The sequence below is a fragment of the Pelophylax lessonae genome, assembly GCF_965119305.1.
Source record: "Pelophylax lessonae genome assembly, chromosome: 7".
In the NCBI taxonomy this organism is placed as follows: domain Eukaryota; kingdom Metazoa; phylum Chordata; class Amphibia; order Anura; family Ranidae; genus Pelophylax; species Pelophylax lessonae.
Genome location: NC_138774.1, coordinates 66,490,716 through 66,503,282, shown reverse-complemented (window position 1 = coordinate 66,503,282; position 12,567 = coordinate 66,490,716).

Below are 12,567 nucleotides of genomic sequence, written 5' to 3'. Positions count from 1 at the left end.
CCACCCAAACATTCCTTTAGTAATAAAATAAGTATCATTTTTACCTCCCACTGACCAGGGGCACCAACAACTTCATGTAATTTTTACCTTCTGCTGAACACTGAAACCAGGGCATTTTTCCTCCTGGGAACCAGCAACACAGGGACATTTTTTCATTCTATTAACACCAGGACATTTTTTTCAGCTGTGCTGTGCATTACATAATCTTAACCAATATGTTTACTGTCTCAATTATTGCTGGTTGTTAAGTAGTTTCCAACTGTTTTAAATACATTATGCTTTAAAGAACAACTATACCTTTAATAGAACTTGTTCTGTAAGGCATGTCCCCAACCCCTATAAGTGCAGCCTACCTGAAGAAAGTCTATAAAAACGAAGAGATTTCCAGTCACAACTTACCAACCAGCCAGCGATCAACCAAATTGACCTGTCTAACAGTATGAATTAAAAACAGGGGTTTGGTTGCACACATTTGCAAATACATGCGTAAGCTGCAGGCCCTGGCAAGGCACCCTGTAACCTGCAGTCCCTAACTCTACAATTTAAAGAGCCTCTACAATGAGAGCACATGCATCTAATGGGATAGATGAAGGCCAGGTGACTAGAGGGAGCCCACCCCTCCTTAAAGGCACAGGGTCACACTGAACACCCAGCACATCGCACAATGGTGGCAAAGGTGTCAGTGCGTGCCTGGCTCAATATAGATTCAACGATAATGCAAAAAGTGGTCACCTCCTCCACCTATAACTGGTCTTAATGGTAAGGAGCACTGGGAGGGCAGATGCAGATCAATAAAAATGAATACATTTCCAGTCACAACTTACCAACCAGCCAGCGACCAACCAAATTGAACTGTCTAACAGTATGCGCTAAAAACAGGGGTTTAAATTGTAGAGTTAGGGACTGCAGATTACAGGGTGCCTTACCGAGTCCTGCAGCTTACACATGTATTTGCAAATGTGTACAACCAAACCCCTGTTTTTAATGCATACGGTTAGACAGTTCAATTTGGTTGGTCACTGGCTGGTTGGTAAGTTGTGACTGGAAATCTCTTCGTTTTTATTGATCTGCGTCTGCCCTTCCAGTGCTCCTTACCATTAAGACCAGTTATAGGTGGAGGCGGTGACCACTTTTTGCATTATCGTTGATATCTATATTGAGTCAGGCAACGCACTGACATCTTTGCCCCCATTGTGCGATGTGCTTGGTGTTCAGTGTGACCCTGTGGCTTTAAGGAGGGGTGGGCTCCCTCTAGTCACCTGTTCTCCATCTATCCCATTAGATGCATGTGCTGTCATTGTAGAGACTCTTTAAATTGTAGAGTTAGGGACTGCAGATTACAGGGTGCCTTGCTGGGGCCTGCAGCTTACGCATGTATTTGCAAATGTGTGCAACCAAACCCCTGTTTTTAACGCATACTGTTAGACAGTTCAATTTGTTTGGTCGCTGGCTGGTTGGTAAGTTGTGAATGGAAATCTCTTTGTTTTTATTGATCTGTGTCCGCCCTTCCAGTGCTCCTTACCATTAATACCAGTTATAGGTGGAGGCGGTGACCATTTTTTGCATTATCGTTGATACCTGAAGAAAGTGTCTTCAAAACAGAGATGTTTGCTATGCAGTCTTGCCCAGAGTCACAAAGTATTACATTAAAAAGAACTCTTGCTGGGTCTTTTTTATCCTACATATGTGTCCAACAGCTCTGTTAATTCCTATAGGGAGCTGTGATCTTGGCGACCACCATCAGTCCTGCAGAATGTGGCTTACCCCTTGTGAATGATGAAAAGGGACCCAACAAACCTTTTTTCTAAAGCAGGGCTGTGTGACCCTGCTCAGATTGAATCAAGGAAAAATGTACATTTTTCTTCAAGTGAGTTGCATGCCTTAAAGAACAACTTGTACCAAGGGTAAGACTCATACAAGGTGTTGACTTTCTGCCTATATTCTATATTACTTTTTTTTAATTACGTACATCAGTGAGACTCTCACTGGTAGCACTGTAATTAGGTGGGTGCAAAGACTGTAGCATACATATGCAATGTATACTGTAAGCAGGCGCATATTCTATTTACCATGCCTCTTTAAATCACACCCAATATTCATTGCTATGCCTGGAGATTTCATAGCGATCTGAGTGTGGGTCTTTTTGTAGAGTCAAAACCAGGGTCTGGGCTCCATCCACCCGAGGAGTGCGGGTGTGCAAAGGGGAAGTCAGAGGGCTGCACAGTGCAGTATGAGCAGACAGAGGGCCCAAGCCTGTGGGCAGCAGGGAGTTGCAGGAAAAAGTGCCAGCAGAAATACAGAGAGTGTACGGAAGAACAGGGACACTGCTAAAAAGTCAAGAGGACTGAGGCCTCAAGTCTGTGTAGCGGTTCTGACCAGAGAGTCAGATGGCTTGGTATTGTTTGATAACATTGTTGCTGTGAAAAGTTTAAACCCTGTGTGGGAATCCTGGATGGACTGTTTTTTTCTTTCTTTTTTTTTTAATAAAAGTGGACCAACAAGGTCTTAAAATGGCAGAACTGGCATGGGCTCTACTGACTGGGGAGCTCTACACTTAAGCTTAATAACCCCCAAACATCACAGGGGATATGGTCTGTGTCCCCCAGGGAGTGCAGTGATTCCATAATCCCTACTTTACATTACTGTAGTTATGTAGATATCAGCTGGTGGAACCACAGCTCTTTAATGCACACCATGAATGCACCCCATGGAATTCATGCACTGAAACATATATGTAATTTGCCTTTACTGACATGAATATGCTAGCTCTCTGACTGTCAGTAGATGGGAGATGTGAAAGTTTGTGAAACCACCATATTCGAATTACACCTGTCCAATACTTCATGGAACTGTGGTGATTAAATTATAATTTGGTCCTAACTTTTAGATTGTAAATTTTGAGCAGGGCCCCCCAACTATCTTTCCTCAAACTGTTTTGTAACCATACTGGCTCACTTTATTTTGTAAAGTGCTACATAAACTAGTGGTGCTACATAAATCCTGAATAAAATATTATTAATCATAAAATAGAAAGATAATGTTCTCCATAATGTTCTTGGACAATCAGTATCTGTCTTGACACCATTCCCTGGGGACTGAGTTGCTCATTTGGTTATACTGCAAATACTGGGGTATGTTCCACACATTAGATGTGAGGATGCCACTTGACTCAGGGTCAAAATGTCTGCAGCACTACAAAACAAGACCCAATAATGTGCCTTACTACTCGTAGCTATACACTGACCTAGAAAAAACCCTACAACCCTCACAAGAAAAGGTTTCATCTATCAAGTAGGAAACTACTGTGAAAAACACCAAAAAACGAATTAATGCTTCTTTTATAAGTGTCTGAAATAATAATTGCTTGTGGCATCTCATTTCAACCGTTAAATTTTAAAAAGCTGTTGGCATCTAAAGGTTTACACATAGCTCTGGGGTCATATGGACAGGTCTTTGACCACTGCAAGATAGTGGGAGAAAGTCCAAACTCTGCACTAATCACGAGAACTCAGCATGACTTGACAAATATAAAAACTGCAATTACCTTTTGAGTCTTACCAATAAAATATAACTCAAAAAGAGATATACAGTACCTTAGGGTTTAGAAATTCATATTCAATGGTGACTTAAAAAAAAAAAATATAGCCAGATCAATAAAGGATTGTGCAAGTTCTGCAACAGAAGACTTTTGCATAATGCTTTTTGCAACAAATAAATACAAAATTTAGATCCAAAATTAAGAATGTTCATAGCTGTAAATATTATTTATATACAGAACCAGAGCAAACTGTGCCAAAAAAAGCAAATTGTTTAACAAACAAGTATCTATTAGCTACAAAAACGTGGTATTCATGCATTCCGCTCCCATACAAGATGGGCATCACATGGACAAGCACCCTGGTCCAGGCTCTGATCTTCTCCAGTATCATCTACTCATCATGGAGAGCCATGTATTGGAGACATAACCTGCTACCAGAACCAACATCGCTGCCAACACCTATTGTTGGCAATGTCCTACAAATAGGAAGAGGGGAGCTAGTCAAATCCCTAATGGAGGTCAGTGCTAATGCTAATATAACTTAGAGATTTGGATCAATTCAGTTAACAGATCTCCCAGAGAGGACTGGAGGAACTCAGAGATCTTACAGGCATCACAACAGCTTTCTCTGAGACTTGGCTAAAGAAAAGACTTGTTCCAATTCTCCGTGGAATGAGTTTCAGAGATCTTTCAACAAGTTATAAAAAATTTCCTGAAGGTGTGTGAATATTAAATAGATGTTAACATGGTTAAGTGGCGACTGCTGGAGACATCAGAAAGTAAAGAGGAGGAAGACACGGAGATACAGAGACTTGCCAACATAGTCCATAATATCCAGAGGTGGTAAGACATTTGCAGTCTATCACCTAAATGCAAAACTCCTGATGTCACAGCACACTATTTTGACTAAATGCAAGATTTTATTTCGTACAATGTAAGTGGATTTGGAGCTTGTATTTCTTTTAATTAAATTACGATATATTTGGTTACTGTACCATTGGAGTATATCTGTATTTTCTTTTCATATGCTAATTGTCGTCATTGATATCTTTGAAGATGCATAGTGACAACCTCTGATCCAAACAGCAGGGTATTTCACAAAAGTGTATGTGCCAACCAGGAGAGTGGGAGGCATTGAATTGTGGCGAGTGTGTTATCTGCTGGGGAGAGTGACAGCATTCTACTAAGAGCTGAAATGTAAACAAAAGAAGCAATAGAAAATTCAGAAAAAAAAAAAACAGCATGCCCCCCCTCCCCCAAGGGTCTGGTATAGACTTTAAGGGCAACCCTATGCCAAAATTAAAAAAAAAAGACGGTTTGGGGTTCCCCCAAAATCCATATCAGACCCTTATCCAAACATGCCAGAAAAGGGGGAGGGGGGAACAAGCAAACGCCCCCTCCGAACTATAGCAGGCCACATACCCTTAACATGAGGTGGTGTTTTGGGGTGGGGGCAGTGGTTGTGGGAGTCTGTGGGTGGGGAGACTTTTGGAATCTGGAAGCCCCCTTCAACAAGGGGGGCCCCAGATCCCAGACCACCCCCCCCCTTCACCAAAAAACTGTAAAAAGTAAATAAAGGCACAACACGGGTTTTTGACAATTCCTTTATTAAAAAATAAAAAAAAATGTCCTCCCTGGCCTCGCTGGAGTCCGCTGACAAGTCATCAGTTGTAAAAGACGCGGCGGCCAGCTTCCTGATCCTTAACAACCAACTATTCTTCATACAGAATTCAAATAAGTCGATCATTTTTTTGACCGATCTGAATTCCAAATGTTCTGAAAATTTGGAATTCATTATAAAATGAATAAACAAAAAAAAAAAATTAAATTCATTTCAACAAAATTCATTACTATTTCATTCAGGAATTCGGATACAGCCGAATCTCTGAATAACCAAAAATGTGTTTGAATTTACATTCGGACTGAAAAGAATTATATGTGTCTAGTACCAGGGCTTTTTTTCAGGGGGAATGTGGGGAAACGAAGTTCCGTCACTTCAAACACTGAATGTGTTTAAGTGCAAGGGGTGCTGGGGTGTGCTGGATGGTCTATTGACGATGGCCACTGGGGGATCTATTGTCACTAATGGGGATCTATTTTTGCATATGGGTCTATTGTTGCTGGAGGACGAGCTGTTGTTGCTAGGAGGGATCTTATATTTCTGGGGAGTCAGTTGTTACTAGGAGAGATCTACTGTTGAGAGAGAGGTCTATTGTTGCTGGCTGCTGGAGGTCTACTGTCGCATGGGTGGATATATTGTTGCTGGGTTGGTATTTTGTTGTGGGGGCATTGTTGTGTGGGTGATCTCTTGTTTCTGGGGGGTCTATTGTTGCTGGCTGCAGGGGATCTATTTTGCTGCTTTTCTTGTTATAATTAACAAGTTCAATACAAATTACTAAGCACCACAGAATGATACTTGGTTCTGTGTTCTCTAAAAGGGGCGGTACTGGGAGGTGGGTGGGGTCAAGGGATGTGCTTGGGGGTGGGTAGTGTCGGAGACAAGGGGTGACTCAGAAGGGGGGAGTTCCTGCACCTACTCTCTGAGAAAAAAAGCCTTGTCTAGTACAGAGTCAAGACCTGAGTGCAGAGGGACAGAGTCACTGCCAGGATACAGACCTTGTTTTTCTGCCTACCGGAGCCGTCATAGGTACTCAGGTACTCTGATGAGCTTCAGAGAGGTACTTGGGTATTCTGATGGGCTAGAGACAGGTACTCGAGTAATCTGGGCTGGAGATAGGTACTTGGGGCTGGAGACAGGTACTTGGGTACTCTGGGCTGGAGACAGGTACTTGGGTACTCTGATGGGCTTCAGAGAGGTATTCGGGTACTCTAATGGGCTGGAGACAGGTACTCGGATACTTTGATGGGCAGAAGACAGGTACTCAGGTACTCTATTGGGCTGCAGATAGGTAGTCAGATACCCTGATGGGCTGGAGACAGGTACTCGGGTACTCTGATGGGATACAGAGAGGTACACAGGTACTCCAATGACAGGTACTCGGGTACTCTGATGACAGGTACTCTGGTACTCTGATGACAGGTACTCGGGTACTCTTATGGGCTGATGGCAGGTACTCAGGTGCTCCGATGACAGGTACTCGACAGGTACTCGGGTATTCTGATGACAGGTACTTAAAGTACCCGAGTACCTGTCATCAGAGTACCTGAGAACCTGTCGAGTACCTGTCATCACAGCACCCGAGTACCTGTCGCCAGCCCATCAGAGTACCCGAGTACCTGTCATCAGAGTACCCAAGTACCTGTCATTAGCCCATCACAGTACCCAAATACCTGTCACCAGCCCATCAGAGTACCTGAGTACCTGTCATCAGAGTAGCTAATGGGCTGGTGACAGGTACTTGGGTACTCTGATGGGCTGGTGACAGGAGGAGGAGAACACGGTGAAAGCTAGTTATCGTGTTCTCTGTTGACATTCTGTGACCCGCTGTGATTGACAGCCGGTCACGTGGTAAAAAGCCAATTTCATTGGCTCTTTACCTAGATCGGGGATGGGCTCTGTCCTAGGGATGAGCCTCGTCCCCGATCGCCGTGCGCATTGCGGAGAGGACGAGCGGCTCGCGCTGGAGCCGCTCATGTGATCGGCTGTGATTGGACACAGCCGATCACGTGGTAAACAGCCAATTTCATTGGCTGTTTACCTTGATCGGGCATGGGCTCTGTCTGAGGGACGAGCCTCATCCCTGATCACCACGCTGCGCACCCCCGGAAGCGTGCAGTAGCGGCGAGAGCGGGCGGACGTCATATGACGGTCGCCCGGATCGAGGAGCACTTCCTGCCAGCATCATTTTACTATGGCCCAGTATGGAAGTGGTTAAAATGCACGCTGGTTTCATTATTCTCCCACCCACTATGTCCCAGTGATCTGTCCCTACACTACTTAAGCCCAGGGTTTTAAATAGACTTTAGCTGACCCAAGATGGCCACCAGGATCACATGGGCTTTCAGCATCTAACCAGATCACTGCTCCAGTGACCCAGGAAACCATAAAGGAACCATGTTTGTCCTCTCCCTCTGCACTGCTGCTGCAGTTGAGCACCACCTGCAGTGGAGAAAACAGACTACACCTGCCTACAAGTGACATGGTAATACAGGCAATGGGGGGAGATTTACTAAAACTGGAGTACTCAGAATCTGGTGCAGCTGTGCATGGTAGCTGATCAGCTATTCATTTCAGCTTATATGGTGGGACTAAATCCCCATTTTTATTTATGGATTGTCCTAATATTTGATAGTCATTTCTTTTGCATGTGTGCGCTATTCTTTTTTAATATTCATGTTGCTTGGCCATAGCTGCACCGGCTTTAGATATACATGTTCAGCGCTCGCTCCCCCATTTTTTTGCTTATTCATTTCAGCTTGTTCAATTAAGATTTGAAGATAAAACCTGGAATCTGGTTGTTTTTTTATGCATAGCTGCGCCAGATTTTTCATGCTCCAGTTTTAGTAAATCCCCCTCAGTAGATACCTGTTCATCAGAAGCAAATGTGCATTAAAGATGCATATGAAGAGACAACATCAACTCTAAACCTGTGAAGTTATAGAATGTAAAGGTGTGAGCAGAACAATGAAACAGCTTAACTGAAAAAAAAAAAAATCTATCATCGTTTTTTTGCAATTCTGTCCCTATGGGATAAAGTACAGGCAGGAAGGCAGGATTTAGTCCAATGGTTTTTAAGTACTTTCTAAAGTCCAACTTGCCCTCTTTCCCTTCTTCCACAGGCTGATCCAATAACAATCAGCCTATGATTCATTGTTGCAGCTTGTCTCAACTGTGAGTAAACGCAACAGCAAGAGGAATGCAAAGGCTGACAAGTTTACTTGACTTCTGAATTCCTCTTGCTGTTGCTAGTCTCAGTAATGCTCACAGACAAAAAAAACTGCACCTATGAACCAGCAATATTGGCTGTGGAAGGAGGGGAGGGGGCCTTGTCAGATCTCATAACTAGGGTTGGAATGCACTTAGAAATACGGGACAAAGCACTACATGTACTGTTTTCAATGTGGGAAAAAAAACTGTAAAAATATAATGACAGACCTTCTTTAAAGTGTTACTAAACCCACAACAGTTACATAGTTACATAGTAGTTGAGGTTGAATAAAGACAACAGTCCATCCAGTTCAATGCAGGTTCATTCAGTTGTGTGTGTGTGTGTGTGTCAGTGACGTGATCATTTCCCATAACCCTGAATGTTGTGGTCTGTGAGATGCATGTCCAAGAGTCTTTTAAAAGTAGCCAAACTCCCCGCAGCTACCACCTATTGTGGAAGAGAGTTCCACATTCTCACCGTCCTTACAGTGAAGAACCCCTTACGCAGCTTAAGGTTAAACCGCCTCTCCTCTAATCTCATTGTGTGGCCAGGTGTCCTCTTGAGACTACGTTTTTTTCCTATGCTGGGATCACCATTGAGGTATTTGTAAATCGCTATCATATCCCCTCTCGGGCGTCTCTTCTCAAGGGAGAATAAGTTAAGCGCTTGTAATGGGGTAACAGTAAAATCAGTCTGTACAGTATATGCAGTAAAGTATGCTTGTTATACTCACTTTGGAACCTAAGGGGTTAATCCTCTGCATTGTTTAAAAAGGCTGTTTGACACTGTCTTCTCTGATCCTTCTCTTCTTCCACTGACTCCAGAACATGTCCGGATAAGACAGAGCTTTCGGGGTCTGCCTTTGGATTCAGGCTGCACATGCTCAGTTTGGTGTGTTTTTTTTCTTGGGAGAGTCATGTGATCAGCACAGGGCCAATCAGCACTGTCCAGACAGAGGGTTAGGGGTCCTAGATCCTGATAGGACAGGTCAGTGTAGTATGAAAACTCGTACAAGCTTAACCAGGCACTATATAGAAGTCACAAGCTGCTATTTACTGCTGATGAGAAAAGGTATTAGCAGTTTATATTTACTAAGATAATTGCATTTCCATGTGCTGTGTACAGTGGGAGACCAGATTTAGGGAATGCAGGCGTCTGGGTTTAGTAACACTGGAGGGAGAAGATTTTTTTTGCACAGCAATGGGCAGTACAGACAAGCAGTTTTGACATTTTTATACATTGCAACCACCATAAATTTAGTTAAAGAGCTGCCATGTCACTTTTTTGCGGATGTGTAAGTAAATCCAGGAAAAGTAGTTACTAAGTAGGGGTGTTAACATGCTATTTTTACAGGCATAGGCACAACAACCATTTTCACATATTATACTGTGAAAGAGCTTGGCTAGTATATGGTAGTATGTGTTATGTTTGATTCTCTCATAATGTAATATTCTTCCTTGTATGAAGGACTCCGTCATGTCTTTAGCACCAGACTAATAAGAGTCATATCTGCAGCAGCTTTCCAACATACTTCCTTTAAACTCAAAGAACCCCCCACCCATCATGGACTCCCTGGACTCACAAGAGAATACTTTAGGGACTTGGTGAGTCCTGAATGTTCTCTTCCCCTTTAAGGACTCAACTACTGCCAGAAGAATATGAAGAGGACTTGTGATATCAAGTAACCAGACAAAGACTGCTGTAAACACTGCCGTGAATTATGTATTATAATATGTATGTACAACGTATTTAGGTGCTAAGGGGACTCCTAGGGGGACTCCCAGGGGGTAGAAAGCTAGAAATGGAGGAGAAGGTGAATGTGTGCTGTAACAACTAATTATTCTTTTTCATTTGTTTTGAAATTTGTATGTGTACAAGTTGTAGCAATGAAAGGAAGCTATTAATACCACCAAGTTTAATTCAGATGATTCATTTGTTTTTATTGTACTTTTTTTAATTTGCACAATGAACTTTGGAAATACTAATGTAACACTACCCCCGTAGAAGTTGCTGAAGTCAGGGTTCCCCACTGCTACATGGCCTGTCACAGCTTTTCCCTCTTTCATCCAGACACAGAAATCAGTCATTGGCTTGGTTTTGTAGTTTTATTAGGGGACGATAACTTGAATGGGGTAAGGGATAATGGCGTATATCGTAGACCTATTTCGATTGTACCTGCAAGAAAACTTCTAGACTGAGAAAGCTCCAAATCAAAAAAGGTTTATTAAAAACAGAAAACGTAGCTATGTGAGAGCACTCCCCTATAAAGCCGCCCAGCTTGCTCTGGTCTGATACATTTCAAACTCCTCTTTTTATAGGGTTTCTTATCACACAACACACACTTACAGAATGGTACATTGGTACGAGGCGTTGGCATTCACATTGGTATTGGCATTAGTATGATAACATCTTTGTAACAGACTCATAGGCGCCATTTTAGCTTTCTAATGAATATATCTATATATCACTTAAACTTATCATTTGATAATACTTATCATATATCAATACTAATATTCATACCTATGGAAAAAGTGGGAAATATCCTATGTCTAGACAAATGGTCCTCATCCCGATTAGAGATTTGGAGAGAGTATGTGCTCACAACAGTGATCCCAGTATACACTGATGATAGGAGAGGAAGTTGGGACTATGGCGGACTCAAATGTCAAAGATTTATAGGTAAGCAGAGAAAACAAATTAGGAATATAAAAATAACAATATTTATTTAAATAAGTATAAAAGTCGACACATAGAGAAAAAAAGTAATACAATTCAACATATTTCACAAAAAATGTGAAATATGTTGAATTGTATTACTTTTTTTCTCTATGTGTCGACTTTTATACTTATTTAAATCAATATTGTTATTTTTATATTCCTAATTTGTTTTCTCTGCTTACCTATAAATCTTTGACATTTAAGTCCGCCATAGACCCAACTTCCTCTCCTATCATCAGTGTATACTGGGATCACTGTTGTGAGCACATACTCTCTCCTAATATTCATACCTATGTCGGTTTAAATATAATTGTAAATATAATTGCTTGTTTAATTGTGGTATTATCATGCACTATGATGTAGGAATGAGTAAAGATCAAATTATCTTTATACATTAATTGCCTCCTTTGATTATTACTGATCATATATCTCGTTCCTCGCACCAATGTGCCAAGGAAGGCTCTCATCTTTATTCTTGTTACCTAAACTTTCTTAATAATTGATCACAGTAGTATTTAGCAATTACAATTCACTTAAAATACATGTAGGCCGATAGACCCCCCACGTGACCATCAGGAAGACTGCAGAGAATGTTAGGATTCTCTACATTCCTACTTCCTTCTGTTCACCAGGTAATCCTCAATCCCATCTCCCTTTGACTTTCATCTACTACTGGAAGAGTTTTGGAACATGACTCAAGGAAGTGGCAAACCCTGTGATGCCGTTCTTTCCTCCATCACACCTGTACCTCCAACTCACAGGCATGGTTTCCACTCTCAGGTCCTTCTTCCGCTCAGCTCTCACTCAGATGTAACAAAATCATCCTTACTAACTTGCTTTTAGGTAGTCAATGTCCCATCCCTGTCCTTACTGGGACATATAGATAGGATAGATCCATCTACATGTCGGAGGAATGCCTCCCACCGGGGGAGAAACACAACAAAAGGACACCAACCTTATGCAGCCACACCAGCAAGCATTCATCTTTATTATAGCATTTTCACACTTATCAATCGCAATGCTTTCACACTCTAGTTAATGAAAACAATTCCTTACTGGGTTTTTATTTGCCCACTTGTCACCCCAGAATTCCCATTGCAAGACACATAGCAATTGTGCGTTGTAATCCTTCCAGGAAGAGGTCAGATTCCCTGTCATTCAGGTGCACTAAGTCCCCCCTGAATAGACATGGGTCCTGTGCATCTCCCTGGAAGTGATGAACTGCAACTCCAGTAATTTTTCTAACAGCCCTGTAACACTCCCAATTACATTTTTGTGAGATTCTGTCATGTTTCCATAAAGGTCAGAGATTAGAGAGACAACTATGTGTGTAGTCAGAAATGTCTCTCTTATTCAAGGCATATCTTCCCTTACTCTCCTTATTAGAGGTTCCATCCGCCCCTTTCTCCTTATGTCACTACCTTCCAAATGTATTATTATGGGAAATGGTGGCTTACTGAATGACTCTTCCTGCAACCGCTG